Raw genomic sequence first — 12,232 nt, 5'->3', positions numbered from 1 at the left:
ATAACTTACCGGTAAGTTATAGTTTCATATCTGGACTGATTTATGAAGCATTTTCACACCACAGAAATACAAACTTACACGGACCTGCGTCTCCAGTTTTCTGAGCTCTTTCTGGTTTCAGTTTAGTTTCAGTTTATAACTTCAATAGTCAGCAGCAGAAGTGACTGTGGACCTCCAACCAATCAGAGCACTGTTGGATGTTTTATGGTACCATAACCATGTTTACTTTAAAGTTATTATAGTTCAGTGAAACTAAATACTAAAAACAGATGTGGATAATCATTTTAGTGACCTAAAATAAAAAATAATTTTGAAAACAAAACAAATGATTTTGTGATCTCAGAAACTTAAACTAAAATAAGTTCTTCTTCTGTGACACACCGTAATGTGTGGTCACATTATGTGAATTCATTTTGTATACCGTGTAAGTTTTCAGGTGTAGTTTTGTTAAAGAAGAGCCTTAATTTTGGGATTTTTGTTGGAGAGCCAACATGTTGGGTGATCCTAAGTTACGTGGGGCACCTAGTGAGATGGTTTATTGTGATATTACCGCTTGTCTCCAGATCTGACAGAAACGAGAGAGGAAAACACAATACATGTCCTCCATCTCATCACTATTACTCATCACATTAGCTTAAATGTTACACATAAAATGCCACAGTGTATTATAAAATGTGTAAATATATAATAAGCTTAATAAGGAATATATAGCAACAGTAAGCTATATAATCACCAATATGAAAACACGACTCCAGTCTGTATGTGGTGGCTTACACAGTTACACTATGAGTTCAAATCCTTTACACATGTATGAAGTCAGTCGGCTCACTGAATCTGCTGAAAGATAAAATGCAGTATTTTGTATCTTAACATCATACTGTGTGTTTTTTCTGTGCCAGGACTCAGAGATTTAGGCGTCGAGTCTCCGCAGGTGTTCCTGGTGTCCAGCTTTAAGCTCCACCTTATTGGGGCAATGAGGGCGCCAAAGCACATCAGGTTTAAATTTCGCGGGCAAAACAAACTAGCTCACAATTGCTATTGCGCCATCCAATGGACACAATTGGAACAGCAGTTTCTTTATTGAAAAATTGCTGCTCATTTTTATACTTTACAAAATCATCTCATGGGCCGGATTAAACCCGTTTGCGGGCCTGATCCGGCCCGGGGGCCATACGTTTGACACCCCTGCCTTAGACAGAGACCTTCCTTCAAAGAAGAGAGATGCTCTGCTGTTCGTCATGCCCAACATAAACCCAGAGATCATCAGGAAGAAGAAAAAAACTTTCAAGCGCCGATTATATTGGTTGGCCACTCTGTCTGCAGCTGGAGCAGCTGTACCACTTCCTGGTCATTCTATTGCTGTTGATGCTGCTGTTCTGGTTGGTGCCGTCACAGATTATGTTTTTGCGTTTGGTCTCGATATCCCGTCTCTGAAGAGACTTTCTGACAGAACAGGTGTGTCATACGTTGGTCTGCAGGCCGTCATCATTTCACCACTGGCTGCAGCAGAACTACACTACAACGTATAAAGTTCTGAATGTTATCTTCAGTGAGCTCGCTAAAGATGCTCAGAGTGTGTTTGAAAAAGCTCTGGGTCAGTGAAAGTTAAATGAAGCTTAGTGACTGTGTGCTATGTGTAAATTCTCCTAAACGACTGAATCCAGGCACCAGTTTAGCTCACAGGTTCAACAGGTGACCTCATGTGTGGCTAAATGCAGAGTCCTGGATTTGACCTCTGACCCTGCTGTATGTCTGCTCCACACTCTCGCTCTCACTGCAATATTTAACAAAGGCAAAACAATATATATGTACTGAGTCACAGTCATGGTGTAGTTGCACATTTATCTTTCCTGGCGATCGAACACCAACTAGATGTTTAAATCTTAATATAAATGAGTAACAGTAGGTGGACATTAGGTAAGGCTGCACTTTTTGCAGCGATCTCGTATAGAAAACTATTCCGCGCGTATATAAAACAGGTCCGCGGCTCCGAACCGTAGTAAAGGGACCTCTGGCTAATACGTTGGGTTCGTGTCGGGCTCGTAGCTGAAAACTAGCTTTACTTTGTTGTCTGGGTCAACCTTGCTAGCGAGAGACAGAGAGAGGCGTTGAAAGAGTGCTCCAACAGAGCTTATTGTTTCAGAGGAAAACACGAACACATGTACAGTGGACATAGATGGCTTCTTTCACTCCTCTTTCGAACCAGGACAGATGGTTTGAAAGAGGAGTGAAAGAAGGTTAGGTTCTGTTCTAACCTTCTGTCCGTCATGACATCACAGTGATGTCATGACAAAAATGATTGACCTACTAAGTTTTAAAATTACTCTTATTAATCTTTCTGGGTCACAAAATAAACTTTTAACATATTTTCAGGCGAGAAAGTAGTTGTGTAAACATCAAATATCTGCTCGGTTTATCAAGATATCGCATATTTGCAAAAATGCTTCGACGTTTTCGGAGACGTCTGCTACCCACCAGCTCGATAGCTCGCCGGGAGCTCGAGGGTTACTGATGCGGCCGAGAACGGCACAACTCCCGGCACATCATTTTCAGATCACCGCGGAGTTTCGCTGCTCGTGTTAAATGTAATATATAATTCACTTAGACAACCTAAAAATGTTATTGTTGGGCTTTTTTCAGTGTTTTGTTTGTTTGTGAGTAAATTGGTTTGGCTGAGATTAGAGTTATTAGATTAGATTAGTTAAAATAAAACTTTATTAATCCCCCGGGTGGGTTCCTCCTTGGTTTTTACACAGCTGACTAAACGTCAAACAGAAAACTGATTAAACAGAAGTGTGAGATGGTCAAGAATTTACGCCAGTGTCCTGTTATATTTTAGATAGCAAGGAGCAGACGGCTGAGTTTATTAAACTCCACCGAGACAGCGGTGACGCTAATCAGAAGGCTGGACCGTCCAATTTCACGGCCGTTTACTTCCGGCCTACCCGACCTTCTGAGGACCCGGCCCACGTAGACCACGAAGGCCGGGTCCTCAGGAGGATGCAGCCCATGAATTTGGACACGACCATAGTACGCACCATACATAGTACGCGTAGTGCGCGTACTTCAAGCGTACAGATCCTGAATTGGGACACAGCCATAAAACTAAACACAATGAACACAGGAACCGGGACCTCTTTCAAAATAAAACAGGAAACATAATGAGATGCAGATGACAACATGAACTTGACAACATAAGACACACAGACATGAAACACATGAAGGGCAAGGGAGACTTAACAGGGGTTGAAAACACAAGTGGAATAAAATAAACAAATGAACTCGTAAATTATTGAGCTTAAACATACACTATAAACATCAAAATAAACTAAAATTCAAAATACTGGGTCATAAGACCCAAGATCGTGACAGGTTTAACTACAAGCAAAGTCTAACTTAGTTTGACACTTTTTTGTTTGAAAAAAATCGAATTGTTGCTTAAATTTACACTAAATGCCAGAAATCTAAGCTGTCATGAACAAAAACAATATGCAATATATTCAGTGTTAACTGTAGCTGCACTCAAAGTGTTAATGCTACCTTATTTTAATAAACAACACAGTTATGCCAAACTAGGGTGGAACTAAAGGAGGCAAGAGATCATTTTAGGGAGTAACATGTCACCCTTCTACATCTGCCCCTGACCTTACATTTATAGATTCATTCCAACCTGCTCTCTCTATATTGTAATATATCTATATCACTAAAGCACTTCTGGATGGATGCAAACTGCATTTCGTTGCCCTGTACCTGTGCATGTGCAATGACAATAAAGTTGAATTCTATTCTAATTCTATTCTCTCATGCCTCTGGACGCGTAACATACCGACAATTTTTCACATAGCGTTGTTTTGTTAAGTGTTGTGATGAGAACGTGTTGAGTGAAAGTATGAGTGCATTTATTGATGACCCTATGGACAAATTCTTCTGCAATTTAATGAGAGAAAACCAGATATTCTTCCACTGCTTCTTAATTTGTCTATAGACCAAATATCTAAAAACCAATTAGCTTTGAAAGAAAATAATTAATTGCAGCAGCAGACGTTTAAAGATGTTTTATTTTGCTACATTAGGAGAGAAAAACCTCAAGTCTTTTGTAGGGAAGAACGATTAGTGTCAAACTAGGGTTTCTAATATTTTGTCCACCGAAGATAAGACTCATAATGTATTGTTTGGTGCAGTGGAATCTATTGTTTCATCAAAATCAAATACTACTACTACTACTACTACTACTACTACTACTACTACTACTACTACTACTACTACTACTACTAATATCTTTATTAATAACATTTTATTATAAGCAAGCAGGAATAACGTTGATGAACATGCAGTCATATCTGTATTATTTGTGTTGTAGTTCCTCACTGTGACCGCTGGAGGGCGGTAAACACTCATCACAAATTACAGTCAACAGGACTCAAACACCACAGAGCAGTTTCTGTTCTACACACCTCTGTTTTATCACATTACATCATCCACTCTTTAATAGCTGGTATTTATTATGCTGGATGCTATGATGTGATAACAAAACAATCAGACTCATCACACTCTGACAATAACAACAACACAAAGAACAAAGAAACACATCATTGCAATGATTCAGTAGCTCTTCTACATTATACACAGTTAATATCTGAATAATAAGATCACATTAGTTCCTGTGTTGATGTGATGGAAAGTTTGAGAGTTTGAGTGTGAGAAGCTGGGAGAAGTTACTCTGCTGTTTCTGCTCTGATCAGAGGAACTACTCTATACTACAAGCCTCGGTTATAATTTAAGCAATCGATTTCAGGAGATTTAATTCAGTCTACTTAAAAAAAAAAATCAAAATCAAATTTTTTTGGTTTAAACTAGTTTTAAGTGTCATTAAAGAAGTTGCCATTTATAATATCACACTGAGGTGTTCAGACCCAGAGCCCTTTTAAACACCCTCTGAGCATCATCAGTGAGCTCAGTGAGGAAATATTTCAGAGGTCTGTAGGTTGTGGTGAAGGAGAGGCCCGCAGCCAGAGGGATTCTTATTAATGGAATCAACCTGGATCCTTCCTCTAGCGCCATGAGTGCAACTGTGCTGGTCAGTTGGGACAACAGCTTCAGGAGAAGCTCTGGGGTTATTTTTGCTGCAGCCAGTGGTGATTTAAGGACATTAAGCAGCTCAGTGTAGGGCACACCTGAGCTGGCAGAGAGTTTCTGCAGTGATGGCTTATTAAGCCCAAATCCAACTACATAATCTATGGCTACATTAACCATCATGGACAGGTCCATACAAATGGAAAGTCCAGGAACTGGAACCCCTGCTGCAGCTGCAGACAGAGTAGCCCAGTATTTTATTTTAGACTGAAACGCTTTTTTCTTCTTGTTGATGATCTCCAGGTTGATGTTGGGCATGGCAAACAGCAGAGCATCTCTCTGGTGTGCAGGAAGGTCTATCTCTAAGGTCTCATGTAAGAGAGAGAAATTGTACAGGTGGAGCTCGAAACTAGACACCAGGAAGACCTGTGGAGACTTGATGCCTTGTTCCTGAAGACCTGAGTTATAAAAGAGAAACAACAACATTCATAGTTTATGATTGAGAATCAGTAAGATTAGTAAAATGGTATTTACATAAACCATGTGGGAAAAAAAAAGAGAAAGCACATGTACAATATGATTTTAATATTCAGTTTGCGAAATTAAACATTAAACAAATGATCCTGCACACCTTACTGTGGCTAAGTGAAACAAGAACCCAATTACAAAGTTCAGATTTTAGAAAGGACACACAGAGGCTGCAAATCAGACTGAATTCAGTTGTTTAATTTTATTTTTAGTTTAATATTGTAATCCGTTGGGTGTTGTTCAGTGTTAATACTGAAAACAAACTTTAAAAAGAGCTTTTGCTTTTGTTTGTGAGCAATAACTACACTTTTTACCACAGAAATTTTTAAAAAGGGGAAGAGTGGAAAGGAGGACTCAAACGCAGCGCTTCCTTAGATGTGAAGGTGATTTATTGACAATACTGAACATAAAGTGGAGATGGCAAACAGAACTAAGGACGAACTAAACTGGGAAAAACTACACAAAGGAGTGGCAAACCTGAACATGAAGGGAGAACAGCAGGGAGAGCACGCAGGGGAATTCACCGGGTATGAACACAGACGACGCGACGAGGAGCAGAGGAAAACACACACTATAAGTACACAGAGAGACACTGGGAAATCACACACAGGTGGGGGAAACAGCTGGACCTGATTAACCTGACGAGACAGCGGAACACTAACACCAGGGACCAATAGAGGGAGCACAAACCCAGAACCCAGTATCTAAAATCCCAAACACAAACCATCCCAAAACATCCCATGAATAATAAAGAGAATAATAACAATAAAGAACACAAACACAAAGTCACTGAGTCATGGTCGCAGGACCATGACACAGACAAACCGGTTTACTCAGGAACAGATAAAACCAAACATTAACATTTAGAAGTGATCTAAGTGACTTATATATCATGTTTAACCTCAGTAGTGAAATCTCCATTAATAAAAATAGTGTACATGTACATACGTGTACATACCTTAATAAAAACAAGCAAGTGAGATGTTAGAACGCTTTTATTTTTATTTTAGTGGACACTCAATACAATAGACAGCTACTGGGGTTTGGGGTTTGTTTAACCTGAGTAGCGAAAAGACCGCGGGGGGGTTGAAAATGATGTGCCGGGAGTCCGCTGTTCTCGCCGGCTCTAATGATCCTCGACCTCGCTGTCTGCTATGGAGCTGGCGGGTCACAGACGTCTCCAAAAACATCGGAGCATGTTTGGAAATATGTGATATCTTGATAAATCGAGCAGATATTTGAAGCTTACACAGCTACATTCTCGCTGGAAAATAACTTAAAAGTTTATTTTGTGACCCAGAAAGAGTAATATTTAAAAGTTTTTAGCCCTGCTCGTCCGCCATTGCCGCGTTTGAGTTTCGGACGAAATGCATTCTGGGATATTTAGCTGTACAAAGTCCACACAAGTCACCACCGATGCATGCTCGATAAAATGGGCGGAGCGAGAACACATCCGGGACTTTTTCGCGTTCTCGGCTTGATGCGTACTTCGAATTGGAACAGTACTTGGTCTCCGACTGATGACGTATCACGAGTACACGAGAATGCAAGTACGCACAAGTACGTATATTGAGAAAGGCCCCGTGATTTTTTTGCGAGAGTGTCTCATGACAATGATGTAAGCGAGTGCGACGTTCGTGGCAACAGCTGTGTGCAGATCAACAATGGATCATATATCGAGTGCGGGAGAGAGTATGAGCTTACTTTGAGTTTGATTCCATAAAAAGTGACAAAAACATTAGTGTCCGTTGTGCGTGGGAAGAAAACTTCTTTTTACAGCGAAGAAACCCCTAAACCTCCAAGCAAGCACCGAGTAGCTACGACGTAATGGGAAACTCACAGAGAAACTGTCGTATCCTTCCACTGACCGCTGCGGCTCACCTGCACCAGTGTAAACCTCCGCCTACCCCACTCCTGCTTTACAGGTGAAAATAGAGCAACAGGACCGGTAGTCTTTGACTTTATTTTCTGCAGTGTTTTACTTGCATCTATTTGAAAGAGTGAGTGTAAACACACACAAAAAATTATTTTATGTGCTGGAATGTGCAGAAAATAGGTTTAAATGTTAAACTAATTTCTTCAAGTCAGAGAATGTTGCATATAATTAATTTGTTTTAAAGATTAAAACTAATAAAACAAGTTTAAAATGAGACTTTTCCATTTGATTACATTTTGTATGATGGATTATGCAGAAAAAGTAGAATTGGGCTGACAGATCTATCGCTTTATCACCTATTCAGGTTGTAAATCATGTTTTTTAAACACCTTCATTACTTTTGAAAATAAGTAATCAGTAAAGTAATGGGATTACGTTTTGGAGGAAGTAATCAGTAATTAGTTACTGATTCCTTTTTTCAAGTAACTTGACCAACACTGTTCATAGGACACTTGTTGGGTCTAACACTTAATCCCCATGACTCAGAGACCAATCCTTGTGAGCAAAGCAAGACACTCAGCACTTTATCTTTTACTTGCTGGCAAGGGAAGTTCTGTCTGGCTTTTAGAGCTGTTTGCCCTTCACTTGAACACAGCCAACTCCGAACCTGACTTCCCTTACAGCTCCTTTTATTGACAGCAGTAGTTACACAAATATCTCAGCGAGTGTGTGTGTGTCATTTCTTGTTACACCATATATGTCTTGACCTCTCAACGACATCTCCAGTAACTCCCCATTTAGACTGTGACCTTTTAATGAACCAGCATGTACAAAAACAGAAGTGAGCAGTCTTGCACCTTAAACAGGAATTTGTGGTTTCAACTAAAAATTACAGCGACGAGATGGCTTCCTACATCTTATGTTAGCACAAAAGCTACAACCTTATATGGAAAAGACATTTTATCAGCACATACACAAGCAATGGTTATATATATCTTTGCACAAATGACAATCTTAAAAGAATCAATTCTAACAACACTCACCTCCGATGCAGTTTTCCCTCATTTTCGAAAGGGTCCTCTCTTGACTGAAGTCTCTCTTTTTTCCTTCAGCTCATATATCGTTGTCGATCTTTGAGCGAACAAAGTAGAACTTTTTCTCCATCTTCTGAATCTCCTGAGCGAGTTTCACATCATTTTCTCTGAAGCGAGTGTCTGAGATGATGATGAAGAAGTCAAACTTCTCAAATTCAACAAGCTTCAGGTACTTATCAGCTGGAAACTTGGTGGTGCAGATTCCAGGGAGATCCCAAAAAGTAACATTGGGATAGTTTGGATGGGGGTATTCTTTAACCACCATGGTGCATTCTGTAACACCAGTAGGTGCAGCTCCCTCATCGTCATTGGACAGCCCTCTGAAGGCAGCGAGAATGTAGCTGTGTAAGGTGGATTTACTAGCTCCAGACTCCCCTGTGATGGCGATATTTAGTGGAACGTTATTTTGCTTGTCTAAATATTCTCGAATCTTTGCAGCTGCTGCAGCAGTGTCGTTGTTTTCCAGGTCTTCTTTAACGGCAGCGATTTTCTCTGCAAATGAATCATTTGGATCTTCCATGCTCATCTTTAAATACAAAAAGAAAAAGTATAAAAATCACTGCATTATCTGCAACTACAGTGTGTATATACAGTGGGATGCAAAAGTTTGGGCAACCTTGTTGATAGTCATTATTTTGCTGTATAAATCGTTGGTTGTTACATTAAAAAATGTCAGTTAAATATATCTTAGGAGGAGACACACACAGTGATATTTGAGAAGTGAAATGAAGCTTATTGGATTTACAGAAAGTGTGCAAGAATTGTTTAAACAAAATCAGGCAGGTGCATAAATTTGTGCACCACAAAAAAGAAATGAAATCTGTATTTAGTAGATCCACCTTTTGCAGAAATTACAGCCTCTAAATTCTTCCTGTAGGTTCCAATGAGAGTCTGGATTGTGGTTGAAGATATTTTGGACTGTTCCTCTTTACAAAACATCTCTAGTTCATTCAGGTTTGATGGCTTCCGACCATGGACAGCTCTCTTTAACTCACACCACAGATTTCAATAATATTCAGGTCTGGACTGAGATGGCTGTTCCAGAAAGTTGTACTTGTTCCTCTGCATGAAAGCCTTAGTGGATTTTGAGCAGTGTTTCGGGTCGTTGTCTTGTTGAGAGATCCAGCCCCGGCACAGCTTCAGCTTTGTCACTGATTCCTGGACATTGGTCTCTAGAATCTCCTGATACTGAGTGGAATCCATGTGTCCCTCAACTTTGACAAGATTCCCAGTCCCTGCACTGGATCCCCCGTAGCCGGTTACCAAGATTACGTGAAGTACCCTCAGAAGGTCTGCTAGATGATGTTAATGCAGCACTACGGACAATACCTACAACCACGATTACCGACACTAACAAGCTGATCTACAATACGGCAGCAGTGATCAGTGAGATGCTTGGCTACAAGTTGAACAGCCACAAGGGGCAGTACCCTCCATGGAGAAGGAGGCTAGAGGGCAAGATCAAAGTAGCACGGAGGGAGGTTAGCCAACTAACGGAGTTGCAGAAAGGTGCATAAGAAATACAGCAAGCTGTCCATACCTGAGGCCTTGGAAACTGCCAAGCAAAGACTCACAGCCTTGGCCAGCCGCTTGAGGAGGTACACCAGAGAGATAGAAGGCAGGAGAATAAACCAGCTGTTCTCCACAGAACCAGCAAAGGTGTACTCTCAGTGGCAAGGGAACAATAATAATAATAAGAGAACAGCACCCCCAAGGCTGGAGACGGAGCCTTGGGCCTTGACGGAGCAATACTGGAAGAGCATATGGGAGAAGGACGCAACCCCTAACGGCAATGCTCAGTGGCTATTGAATCTGAGGGCAGACCACAGCGACCTCCCTGAACAGGGTCCAGTAACTATCACAGTGGCAGATATCCAAGAAAGGGTCTCCAGTATGAAGAGTTGGACAGCACCAGGGCCCGACATGGTTCACGCCTACTGGCTGAAGAAGCTGACTGCACTCCGCGAGCATCTGGCAGCACAAATGAACCAGCTGCTAGTTAACGAGAGACACCCGGAATGGCTAACCGAAGGTCGGACGGTCCTGATCCCCAAGGACCCCAAGAAGGGACCGGTCCCCTCCAACTACCGACCAATAACCTGCCTCAGTACTACATGGAAGCTCCTGTCAGGCATCATATCGGCTAAGATGAACAGGCACATGGGTCAATACATGAGCGGGACACAGAAAGGAATTGGCAAGAATACCAGAGGCGCAAAACACCAGCTACTGGTAGACAGAACAGTCAGCCGAGACTGCAAGACCAGACTGACCAACCTGTGCACTGCCTGGATTGATTACAAGAAGGCCTATGACTCAATGCCCCACAGCTGGATACTGGAATGCCTAGAATTGTACAAGATCAATGGGACCCTAAGAGCCTTCATCAGGAACTCAATGGGGATGTGGCGTACAACACTAGAGGCCAACTCCAAGCCCATAGCACAAGTCACCATCAAGTGCGGGATCTACCAAGGAGATGCTCTGTCCCCACTGCTGTTCTGCATAGGCCTGAACCCCCTCAGTGAGATCATTAACAAGACTGGCTACGGATACCGACTACAGAACGGAGCAGTTGTCAGCCACCTCCTGTACATGGATGACATCAAGCTGTATGCCAAGAGTGAACGAGACATCGATTCACTGATCCACACTACCAGGCTATACAGCAATGACATTGGAATGTCGTTCGGACTGGAGAAGTGTAGCCGGATGGTAACAAAGAGAGGGAAGGTAGTCAGAACTGAGGGGATTGAACTACCAGAAGGCAACATTGCAGACATAGAGGACAGTTACAAGTACTTGGGGATCCCGCAGGCGAATGGGAACCATGAAGAGGCCGCTAGAAAAGCTGCAACCACCAAGTACCCGCAGAGGGTCAGGCAAGTCCTGAGGAGTCAGCTGAATGGTAAGAACAAGATCCGGGCCATCAACACATACGCTCTGCCCGTGATCAGGTACCCTGCTGGGGTAATAAGCTGGCCAAAGGAGGAGATAGAAGCCATTGACATAAAGACAAGAAAGCTCCTTACCATGCATGGAGGGTTTCACCCCGAGGCTGTACGCTAAGCGGAAGGAAGGGGGCCGGGGACTGGTGAGTGTCAGCACCACAGTCCAGGATGAGACAACGAACATCCAAGAATACATTGGGAAGATGGCCCCAACTGACCGAGTGCTCAGTGAATACCTCAGGCAGCAGAAACCCAAGAAAGAGGAGGGAGACGAGGAACCATCATGGAAGGACAGGCCCTGCACGGTATGTACCACCGGCAGATAGAGGAGGTGGCTAATATCCAGAAATCCTACCAGTGGCTGGACAAAGCTGGACTGAAAGACAGCACAGAGGCACTAATCATGGCAGCACAAGAACAAGCTCTGAGTACAAGATCCATAGAGGCTGGGTCTATCACACCAGGCAAGACCCCAGGTGCAGGCTGTGTAAAGATGCCCCTGAGACAATCCAGCACATAACAGCAGGGTGCAAGATGCTAGCAGGCAAGGCATACATGGAATGCCATAACCAAGTGGCCGGCATAGTGTACAGGAACATCTGTGCTGAGTATAACCTGGAAGTCCCGAGGTCAAAATGGGAGATGCCCCAAAGGGTGGTGGAGAATGACCGAGCTAAGATCCTGTGGGACTTCCAGATACAGACGGACAA

The 12,232-nt window shown here is 42.3% G+C and overlaps 1 pseudogene; it reads right to left on the bottom strand.

Moving 5' to 3' along the window:
- Positions 1–4,893: 4,893 nt before the first annotated feature.
- LOC146551779 (interferon-inducible GTPase 5-like) lies at positions 4,894–9,097 on the bottom strand (annotated as a pseudogene).
- Between the last annotated feature and the right edge of the window lie 3,135 nt (positions 9,098–12,232).

Source organism: Mchenga conophoros, linkage group LG19, assembly GCF_057382185.1.
Source record: "Mchenga conophoros isolate Kocher_MC1m ecotype Shallow Benthic linkage group LG19, M_conophoros_male_GT1.1, whole genome shotgun sequence".
Classification (NCBI taxonomy): Eukaryota; Metazoa; Chordata; class Actinopteri; order Cichliformes; family Cichlidae; genus Mchenga; species Mchenga conophoros.
The sequence above is the reverse complement of the archived record's forward strand: the minus strand, read 5'-3'. Positions and strand labels throughout refer to the sequence as shown.